The sequence below is a fragment of the Nicotiana tabacum genome, chromosome 14 (assembly GCF_000715075.1).
Source record: "Nicotiana tabacum cultivar K326 chromosome 14, ASM71507v2, whole genome shotgun sequence".
Lineage (NCBI taxonomy): Eukaryota > Viridiplantae > Streptophyta > Magnoliopsida > Solanales > Solanaceae > Nicotiana > Nicotiana tabacum.
In genome coordinates this window covers 18430433-18441989 of record NC_134093.1, presented here as the reverse complement: position 1 = coordinate 18441989, position 11557 = coordinate 18430433, and the positions used below count along the sequence as shown (strand labels likewise).

Sequence of the window (11557 nt, the reverse complement as noted above, 5' to 3'; positions counted from 1 at the left end):
ACGTGTTATAGTATCAATATCTAGATCCGTAGGGACAACTCACGTGCTGCACGGACAACTCACGTATTATAGTACCAATATCGAACAATCAGGCCCTCGACCCCACTCAATCATAAATCTCTCCAGTCTCTCGGGCTCTCAATAATCATGAAATCAGCCCAAACAACAATGATATGATGCATCAATAATGAACAATAGAGACTGTGATAAAATAAACAAGTAAACTGTGACTGAGTACCAAACAATAATTTAGCAGATAATTCAACATGTACACGACCTCTGTGGGTCCCAGTAGTACCAACATATAGCCTAAACATGATTTTTAACATGTCTTACAGTCAAATTTTCACAACACATAGAGAGCATATAGCTAACAACAAATTATTCAACTTTATAGTTTCATGGGACGGGCCAAGTCACAATTCTCTCAGTGCACGCCCACACATCCGTCACCTAGCATGTACGTCAGCTCCAAAGTAATCACATGATATAAAAATTCGGTCTTTCATACCCTCAGGACCAGATTTAAAATTGTTACTTACCTCAAACCGCGTAATTCTTTATTCCGCTATGCCCTTGCCACGAGAATTAGTCTCCGAAAGCCTCGAATCTAGTCACAAATAATTCGTTTCAGTCAATAAAATTTATTGGAATTAATTCCATAAGAAAATACTAATTTTTCCATAAATATCCAAAATTTAGCTCAAAAATCGCCCGTGTGGCCCACGTTCGGAACCCGACAAAAGTTACAAAATCCGAAATCACATTCAACCATGAGTCTACCCATACCAATTTTACCAAAATCCGACCTCAACTCGACCCTCAAATCTACAAATCTTATTTCCAAATTTCTAAGTTCAAATCTCTTATTTACACCTCAAAAACATGTAATGTAGTCGGATTATTCAATGATAATTCAATATTATGGAGTAGAAATGATCACAAGGGATATTCCTCAAGTTTTCCTTGAAAATCTATCAAAAATCACCTCTCCTCAAGCTCCAATTTGCCAAAAATGGCGAATGGGACGAAGTCCCCTGCTTTATAATTCTGCCGAGACAGCATCGGTCCTGCCTCGAGCTTGGCCTTCGATCCTGGGTCTCGATCTTGGGCCTCGATCCTGGGCCTTGATTCTGACCCTTGATCTTGGCCCTAGATCATGACCCTCGACCCTGTCCTTCGATCATGGCTTTGATCCTGGTCCTCGACCCTGTCTTCGATCGTGGCTTGATTCTGGGCTCGATTCTTTGGGCTCGATTCTGGGCTCGATTTCTGGCAGAAGAAATTTCCAGCAGAAGGTAATTGTAGCAGCTGTTGTAGTTCAATTGTTGATCTGTTAACCATCCGAAACTCACCCAAGGCCCACGGGACCTCAACCAAATACACCAACAAGTCCTAAAACATCATACAAACTTAGTTGAGTCTTCAAATCACACCCTACAATACTAAAAACACGAATCGCACATAGATTCAAGCCTAATGAACTTTGAAACTTTTCATTTCTACAAACAATGCCGAAACCTATCAAATCACATCCGATTGACCTCAAATTTTGTACATAAGTCATAAATGACATAACAGACCTATTAAAATTTTCAGAATCGGATTTCGACCCCGATATCAAAAAGTCAACCCCCCGGTCAAATTTCTTACAACAGTGCACCTTCAGCTTATTAGAGTTTATTTGTTTGAAATGTTTGGAAAATAAATTAATTCCTCAACACAACAAGAAAAACCTAATCAAGCGAGATGTGTCATTGGTGTTCGGCTAAATGATAAAAATACTTATAACATGGTGTGATATTGTTTGATTTAGTACTCAGTAAGTGCGAGGCCTAACCTCAATATAGTAGTGACGAGGTCGGGTCAAGGCCCTACTGGAATAAATAAGAAAACTGAACATGTATATGATAGTCTGATAATGATAAACAGTGGGAATGAAACAAATGAAGAAATATACAAAAATAGCTACATTGAACTAAGGCAAATAAGGCATCACGAAAGAAAACAAGGAATAGTATGCCAAGGAAACAAAGAAACCAAAACACAAATGAAGTAATAGAAAAGAATCAACAAGAATCACTACCGAAGTATCGCCTCGACATCTCATTTCACAAATCAAATCACAATCTTTCTTTATATATCCGCGGGAGACTTGGATTTAGTATAAAAATTATTTTTTGCAAAATAGCTTCTTGTGTTTTAGTCAACCTTATCACACCGTGTGGCTTCAAATAGTTCTCCTACCAGCAACACACATATCAATCCCACCTCATCTTACCGCATGCGTTTCAACCCTCATTCCTTATGCCACCGCATGCGTATCAATATCACAACGTATCACAAATCGCACCTCAAGTGCTCAATATCACAACTTGCCAAAGAAGTAAAAAATAATAGCATCTCCACAATAAATAGCCCATGGCTACCACAATATGTACAAGAGTCTCAACAATAACAACCGAAAGTGAATGAGTCACAATAATAGTATTTCAACAAATTTACCACTTTGCCTCAATGTGAATCACGACCTTTATAACTCAATACCAAATTCAACAATAAGATATTCCATGAAATAACAACTTCAAATAAGGAACTCAATGGTTAATTAATGAATAAGGAATATAGAGATCAATAACTTGAACTAAACATGCAAAGACAATTAGCAAGTAAGGGGTAAGACAAGTATTAACGATGTCAAGTAAAGCATGTGAAGATAGACTAATGATGATGAGTATAACATATTATGGAAACTCAATTAAAAACATGAAATGAATCTACATAGCTAAACCTAGTCAATAGCACATTTAGCTCGTCACTTTGCGTACACGGCTTCTACATATCACAATATCATAAAACAACACCAATTCTAAAAGGTATTTCCCCACACAACGTTAGGCAAGACACTTACCTCAAAACATGCTAACTCAATACACTAGTATGCTTTTCCCGCGATTATCCAACTCCGAACGGCTCGAATCTATCTAAAACAACTTCGTACCATAAATGCAAACTATATGAAGCTATTCCAAACAATAAAGTTGCAATCTTTAAAGAGAAACAAAAAGTCAACTCAAAAGGCTAACCCTAGGCTCGCGTCTCGAAACTCGATCAAAATTACAAAATATGAACACGCATTGGATAACGAGTCCAACCATACAATAATTACTCAAATTCGACTTCAATCTCAAAATTTAGTTTAAGACGTTTCACAATTTTTCCTCAAATTGTTTAACTCAAATCACTAATTATATAACCAAAATAAACCGAGCTCTATAGGTCCAAAAAATTTAAAACGAGATGAAACCCTCATTTTGATATTCGAATACTACTGCCCAGTCGTCCTCTATCGCGATCGCGGACAAAGACTCGCGATATCGTAGAACAATTCTCCCCAGCTCAATAAATCACTCTATGCAATCCCATGAAGCCAGTCGCGAATGTGATGACAAGCTTCCTCCACCCACACGACCGCATCCCAGGTCATGCGAATGCGATGCACAAGCATGCCTCAGGCCCAACCTTACCTTCTTTATATGCGAACGTGATATACCTCACGCGTTCGCCATTAACAAGCTCAGCAAACTTCGCGATCGCACCCTTACCTTCGCAAACGCGAAGAGTAAAATCCAGTAGTTGTTGATGACTCTACGCGATCGCGAGAGAACATTCGCAAACGTGTAGAAGGAAACCACAACAGAAAACCAGTAGCTTCAACAATTCAATCAAGTCCAAAAATGATTTGATTTCTATCTGACTCACACCCGAGACCCCCGGAACCTGTCCGAATATATCAACAAGTTCCATAACACATAACGGACCTACTCGAGGCCAAAAATCACATCAAACAACATCGAATTTATGTATTGCAACCCAATTCAAGCTTATTAAAACTATGAATATCTGACTTCCAAAACTAACGCTGAATCATACCAAAACAACTCAAATTTTGTATGACGGGCCTATTACAACTTCAAGAATCAGAATTTGACCCTGATATAAATAAAATCAACTCCTGGTCAAACTTCTCAATCTTCCAAATCTTCAACTTTCTAACTTTTGAATATTCAAGCTGAAACAACCTGCGGACCTTCAAATTAATATTTGTACATGCTCCTAAGTCCAAAATCACCATACAGAGCTATTGGAACCGTCAAAACTCCATTTCGGAGTTGTCTACACAAAAGTCAAACCACAGTCAATTCCTCAAACTTAAACTTCCAACATAGGGACTATGTATCCCATTTCACTTCAAAACTCACCCGAAACCAAAACCAGCTACCCCAAAAAGTCATATAACAACAATACAACATAGAGGAGGTAATAAATAGGGAATCGGGGCTAAAATACTCAATACGGCCGGCTGGGTCATTATACAAGGTATGCCTTCTCGGCGTCCGCAAGCCTTAGCGTCACCTTCCCTTATCCTTAATTACTGTGTATTTTCTTTCAGATAGTTATGTAGTATATATTATAGTTTCACTCTCTAGAACTTATGGCTTAGTTCCACCGGTCTTGGGGAGTGTATTGTTGTGTATTCTGATTTTGGAAGTTTATATGAGATATTCAACTTTGTTTTTAGTATTTTGATAATTATTTATGCCATGTCTTCATTAACTGTTAGGTTTACCTAGTCGTATAGACTAGGTTCCATCACGGCATATTACAGAGGGAAATTAGGGTCGTGACAACGTGTGGGCGTGCACTATGGTAATTATGATTCAGTTGATTCTGTGATACTGTGTAGTTATCTAGTCTTGTTTCTATCAGTTAATTCCTATGTGTTAGAGTAATTGAGTTGTGAATCATGTTAGAAATAATGTTTAGGTTATATGCTTATTCTGTTGGGATCCACTGAGAATATTTCTGCTGTTGAGTTATTTTCGTAAGTTGCAATTATGTACTCAGTCATATTCATTCATTTTCATATCATATCTCAATATATGTTATCATTCAAGGTTACATCATGTTATCATTGTTTGGGTTGAGTGGTATGAGATATGTGATCCCGTTATACTGGAGAGATTAATGACTGAGTTGGGGCCTGAGAGCCATGTTATGAGTAATATTGTGGATCGGGTTGCACGTCGCAGCAGGCCATATTGGATTTATATCTATTATTTTTATTATGGACCGGCCTACGCGTCGCAACATGCCTCATTGGATTATTTATTATTATTGGATTGGGTTGCATGCCACAGCAGGCTATATTGACTTTATATTATCGCTTGGGTAGGATTCGCCCCTCTAGAGTGCGACATACCAGAAGTGAGCACAGGTACCGTACAATGCTGAGTTATTACTATCATTTTCTTGTTATATTAGTGTTGTCATCATTTTGATTCGGACTGTATCTTTCTGAGCTCGTCACTGCTTTCAGCACAAAGTTAGTCTTGTTACTTATTGAGTATATTGGATTAGTTGTACTCATACTACACTCTACACTTTGTGTGCAGATCCAAGTACATATGGATGCGGTGATTGCTTGAGTGGTGATAGTACCTGTTCGTAGACCTCGATGTAGCTATAATGACGTCTGCAAACCTTGACTCTCCTTTCTTTCATTTTATATCAGTACTATTCTATCTTCTTAGGCAGTTGTACTAGAGTTTTAGACTATGTTGACATTAGTAGCTCATGTGCTCGGTGACACTAGGATTTTAGGATTATTGTAGTTGAGTTGCAGTTGTTTTTATCATTTATTTATGATACTTTCCACTATTGGACCTATTAAATCATGTTTTAATTTGAAATGTGTAGTTATTATGTTATTTTCGTGTCACAACCCAAAACCTAACCCATCGTGATGGCGCCTATCATGATACTAGGCAAGCCGACCTTTCAAAAAACACTTTCAAAATTTAACATAAATGATTTAAGACATTTAAAATAACCAGAGTGTTTCATAAAAACGGGGGTAAAACCCAAATAAAACATAAATGCGAAAAAACAGCCCGACATTGGGGTGTCACTAAGTCATGAGCATCTAATAACCAATCTCTAAATGGACTCTACTGCAGTCTGTGCCAAATGCCAATACAAGAGAGAAAAGATAATAAGAAAGGAGAAACAAGGACTGCGGATGCCGGAAGCTACCTCGTAAGTCTCCGATAATCAGCCCGCGCACGAACTCAGTGAGCACTAGAACCGTACACACATGGATCTGCACATGAAGTGCAGGTTGTAGCATGAGTACAACTAACTCAACAAGAAAATAATTAAATAAAGAACTGAGAAGTAGTGACGAGCTATAAAAATGCAGTTCGTATCAAAAGTTTTCAGTAAATAGTGGACATACTTTCAAATCCAGTGGTATAAGTCAAATCAGTTCGAGCTCAAGCAAAACAGATATGAACCTTCCAAAAATTTCACAACAACAACAGATAACAACTAAGTGCAACAATAAATAAAAGCAAGTACAGCCTCATAAGGCAGCAGTCACTCAACTCATCTCAATAGCACATACTCTCGGCTCTCAGCCCTCAATACACACTCACAATAGGTACCTGTGCTCACTGGGGGTGTACAGACTCTGGAGGGGCTCTTTCAGCCCAAGCGCTATATTGCTGTGGCGCACAACCTGATCTAATACTGTTGCGGCGTGCATCCTGATCCATATATTATTGCGGCGTGCGGCCCGATCCGATATATGGCTCGAAGGCTTGTTGCGTCGTGCAACTCGATCCAATATTGCTACGGCTTGCAGCTCGATCCAATATATCTCACATAGCTCTCAACCCGGCACTTAGGCCCTATCTCAGTCACTAACCTCTCCAGCCTCTCGGGCTCACAGAATATCATAGTAATTAGCCCAAACACAGAATACACCATGTATCAACAAAAAATGAGATGGAATGGAGATATAACACACAAATAAGACTGTGATTGAGTACAAGACAATAATTAACAGTCAATTCAACAAGTATACGACCATTGCGGGTCCCAACAGTGATATCATATGGCCTAAGCATGATTTTTAACATGAAAAGTAGTCAATTGCTTAAAGACAAGGAAAACAAGTAATAACAATGGCTACTCGACTTTATAGTCTCAGAGGACAGACCAAGTCGCAATCCCTCACAGTGCATGCTCGCACGCCCGTCACCTAGCATATGCGTCACCTCCAAATATTCACATTATACCAATTCTCGGGGTTTGATACCCTCAAAACTAGATTTAAGACTGTTACTTACCTCAACCGCGCAAAAATCCTACTCCGAAATGCCTTTGCCTCACGAATCGGCCTCCAAATACCCTGAATCTAGTCACAAATAGTACGAGATAATCAATATTGGTTACAAGGATCAATTCCACAAACAAACTACAAATATATAGCCCAAACTCCGAAATTGGCTCAACCCGCCCCCCAGGTCCACATCTCAAAACTCGACGAAAGTCACAAAACCCAAAATCCATTCACTCACGAGTCTAACCATACCAAATTTATCAAAATCCGACCTCAATTGCCCCTCCAAAACCCCAAAATTTACTCTCCAATTTCCAAGCCCTAATCTCCCAAATCTCACGTAAAACACTCACCAACTAGGTGCAAAATCTGTGCAGAAACACCATTATTGAAGATAAATAGGCACAAGGAACTTACCTCAATGATTACTCCAAAACCTCTCCCAAAATTCCCAAAATCCGAGCTCAAAAATGATGAAAATGGTAAAAAATCTCGAAGTATTCTATTTATAGGTTCTGCCCAGACTTCTCGCACATGCGGCTCCATTTTTGCATCTGCGGAGCCGCATCTGCGGGCAAAGCCCCGCTTCTGCAGAAAAAAATCCCCACACACTGCCTCCACTCCTGCGATTAAGTGACCGTATTTACGGTCTTCGCGGGTGCGGGAACTACATCTCACCTGCGGTCCAAACTCGCACCTGCGCCCCTAACTCTGTTTCTGCGACCATCGCAGGTGCGGGAATGCCATCGCACCTGCGTCCTCTGCCCAGATCCTCCTTAGACGCATCTGTGGCTCCTCCTTTGCTTCTGCGGGCTCGCACCTGCGGTTCCCACTCCGCAGGTGCGGTTACACCAGTAGCATCAGCTTCAGCTACAATTCTTCAACTCCCATCAAGCCGTTAACCACCCGAAATCAACCTGAGTCCTTCGGGACCTCAACCAATCATACCAACAAGTCATATACCCCATGCGAACTTAGTCTAACCTTAGAATCACTCAAGACAACATCAAAACATCAATTACACCTGGATTCAAGCCTAAAGAACTTCTAAACTTTCAAATTCCACAAATGACATCAAAACCTACCAAACCACGTTCGATTGACCTCAAATTTTACACACAAGTCAAAAATGACACCACGAACCTATTCCAACCTCCGAAAATCCAATCCGACCCTGGTATCAAAATTTTCACTACCGTCCAAAATCGCTAAAATTTTAACTTTCGCCAATTCAAGCCTAATTCTACTACGGATCTCCAAATCACATTCCGGACACGCTCCTAAGTCCAAAATCACTTAACTGAGTTAACAGAACCATAAAAATTCAAATTCGAGGTTGTTTCCCACAAGTAGACATCCGATTGACTTTTTTCAACTTAAGCTTCCAATTAAGAGACTAAGTATCTCAATTCACTCCAAAATCACTTCGGACCTTAACCAACCAACCTGGTAAGACATAATACAGCTATAAAGCACAAAAGAAGCAGAAATACGGGAAACAGGGCTATAACCAGCCGGGTCATTACATTTCGGCTTACCTAATAATATGATAGGCGCCATCACGACAGGTTGAGATTTGGGTCGTGATATAAACTTTTATTTTCCCTTCCCTAGAGATGTTATTGATATAACTAATAATATATATCTTTTTTCTCATTAATCCCACCAAGCATGGTGCCTCTATATGGGGTATTATACCTTGCCAGATACTTTATTGGGTCCTATTATTATATAACTTTGAATAAGATATTATTTTTGTTTTATTCGTTATTTTTATTAGTCTTTATTATCTTATCGTTTGACCGACATTATCATCTTACAGTTTCTTCCTTAATTTTATCTTATCCCGCTTTCACTATATTCTCTTTTTATGTCCCTTCATTCTTATTTCACGTGTCCTTATTTTTGTAGAGCCGTTAGGTCGAAGCTCATTCTAGAGTCATTTCCGCATGTATGAAACAAAATATAAGAAGGGGTAATAAATAAGAGAAAGCTAAAAACAAAATAATAACACACACAATACGATTAAATGGCTCCAATATAAAATTTGCAAATATTAATTGCACTTTATTCACTAGTGGAAACAACTGTCCTTATTCATACAGTAAACAACTGGCCAAGAAGGTTAACTAGTTGATGCATAGTAGTAGCACTAATTAAGCACTAGCAGGCTAACTCGTTCACTATAAAATGAGGTTAGGATTAAGTATAAAACCAGTAGGACCTAAACCGACATTAATAAGACCGCCGAAACCGCCAATACCGATATTTACAATTCTCAAGGATGATGCCAAAAGCCCAACAGATGGTAAGCTCGCGTTACATGTTGAGAGTGGAGTTGCAACTACTAAACGACAGTTGGACAATAGCAATGGCAAAGTATTTACACGAGGATCCACCACCAAGGAAAATACTCCCGATCCATTTGTTATTGTACTTGATACCATATTTCTTGTTCCACACCTCAATTGCACTGTTGCATCTGCAAAGTTAAATGATGTTAATATTATTTACGTAATTAGATCAACTTTGCATTTTAGCTGACATGTTGAAAATAAAATTAATTATGTAAATAAAAATATATTATCTCACTTTTTAGACTTTTAAATGAAATGATCATACAGTTTAACATGCTGAAACGTCTTATGATCGGGCCATATGCATCTTATGACTGCGAGTGTAGGATTCATTCGCCTCAAGTTACTCTATATTTATACCATCCTCACCCATTGTTATGAAAGGAATAATAGATGTCGTGTTATTTCTCTTACACTTCAAATCATTAAATTTGCATAAATATTAAGAAAGTTTACTTGTAGTTATCTCTTGGATCATCTGACCGTGTGTATATACTCATATATCATAGGTTAATAATGCCACTTACGACATCTATCATAGGATTTAGTGTATATATAGAGCTAATTTATTATTCGATTGGGGAGAGTTCCCTTTTGGTATATATATAAAAATAAATAAAACAGGTCTACGTACAAAATAGATCTACGTACAAAATAAAAAACTTACTAGAAAAAACTTGGGGGTGAGTCCGTTGATGACATCTAAATTGCCGTTAACGCTTCAAAGTACAACCCCACTTATACGTATTGAAACAAGTTGGGCAACAACAGCGGGGGTTGCGATTAATGCAGCCAAAAGGAAAATCATGAACATTTTTGCTAAAGCCATGGCAGTTATTTTGATATGTGATAGTTATTGCTGTAAGAAATTGTGTTGCTCAATTAAGGTGTGTGCATGACTAATTTATAGTAAATATCATCGGCTGAAATTTCAAAACCCCTAATCCACTTGTTGTGAAAGTGGATTATAATGTTATTACGTATATATTTGAATGAACTAATTGAAATTTTAAAAGCCCTAATCCACTTGTTCATTGCTATATGAGATATCGGTGGTCACTCTGGCTATAACTACATACAATTGATGTAAACTTCAATAATCAATAGCAGCACATCCTTTACTTCTAAAATTTACTTACATTGAAAAATAATTTATGTTTTTGGCAAATTGTTTTGAAAGTATTTGATAAACAAATTGTGTTTGGTCATGTAATAACCCGATAACTTAAGAGTGAACTTTAAAGTTATTTTGTTAGTTATAATTTATTTAATTTTTATAGGTATTAATATGCATGTACATATATTTTTTTAATTGAAATTATTATTTACTATATAATAATAGAGTGGGCCAAGCCCATCAGTCTAGTTACATGCAAGACCTAGAAGGGAGAAAACTAAAGTAACAAATACTATGTGAATAATTAAATTTAGATAACCAAGAGAAATTCACTACAATGTAAGAGGGCTTTTCGGCAGTGGCATGGAATCTCTTGAACCGTTGGTGGCGTGAACTTAGAGTGCTAGAAATAGTGAAATATTCTTGCAAGTTACAACTCAACCGTGATAGCAAGGTATAGATTTTATTTTATCACTATAGCTGTATTTTTTGAATTAATCTAGGAGAGATATTATTAGTTCTTTTTGTTATAGTGACAAAGATCGAGTTGGGAACAAAGTGGTCATAACAAACAATTTGTAAGGCCTCGAAAATATAAGTATAATTTAGTAATAAGAAACTTACTATTTAGTTAGGGGTATACATGGACCGGATTGGTTCGGTTTCTATTAAAATTAAACCATTTATATCGGTTTGGATTGGTTCAACTTTGTCGGGTTTCCAGTATGTTTTTGTTATATAAATTTTATTTTATTTTCTTTTGTTAAATTTTTTATATGTATATATATGTCTAGTAAAAATTAAAAAAAATAATAAACATATGATCTATTAAAATAATTTTATGGGAGAATTTTTTCAGTAACATATAATAGTTATTTTTTTAACGTCTCACAATAA

The 11557-nt window shown here is 37.5% G+C and overlaps 1 pseudogene; it reads right to left on the bottom strand.

Annotated features, from left to right (window-relative positions):
* Window positions 1-9211: 9211 nt before the first annotated feature.
* Window positions 9212-10431, bottom strand: LOC142168691 (phylloplanin-like; annotated as a pseudogene).
* Window positions 10432-11557: the final 1126 nt, after the last annotated feature.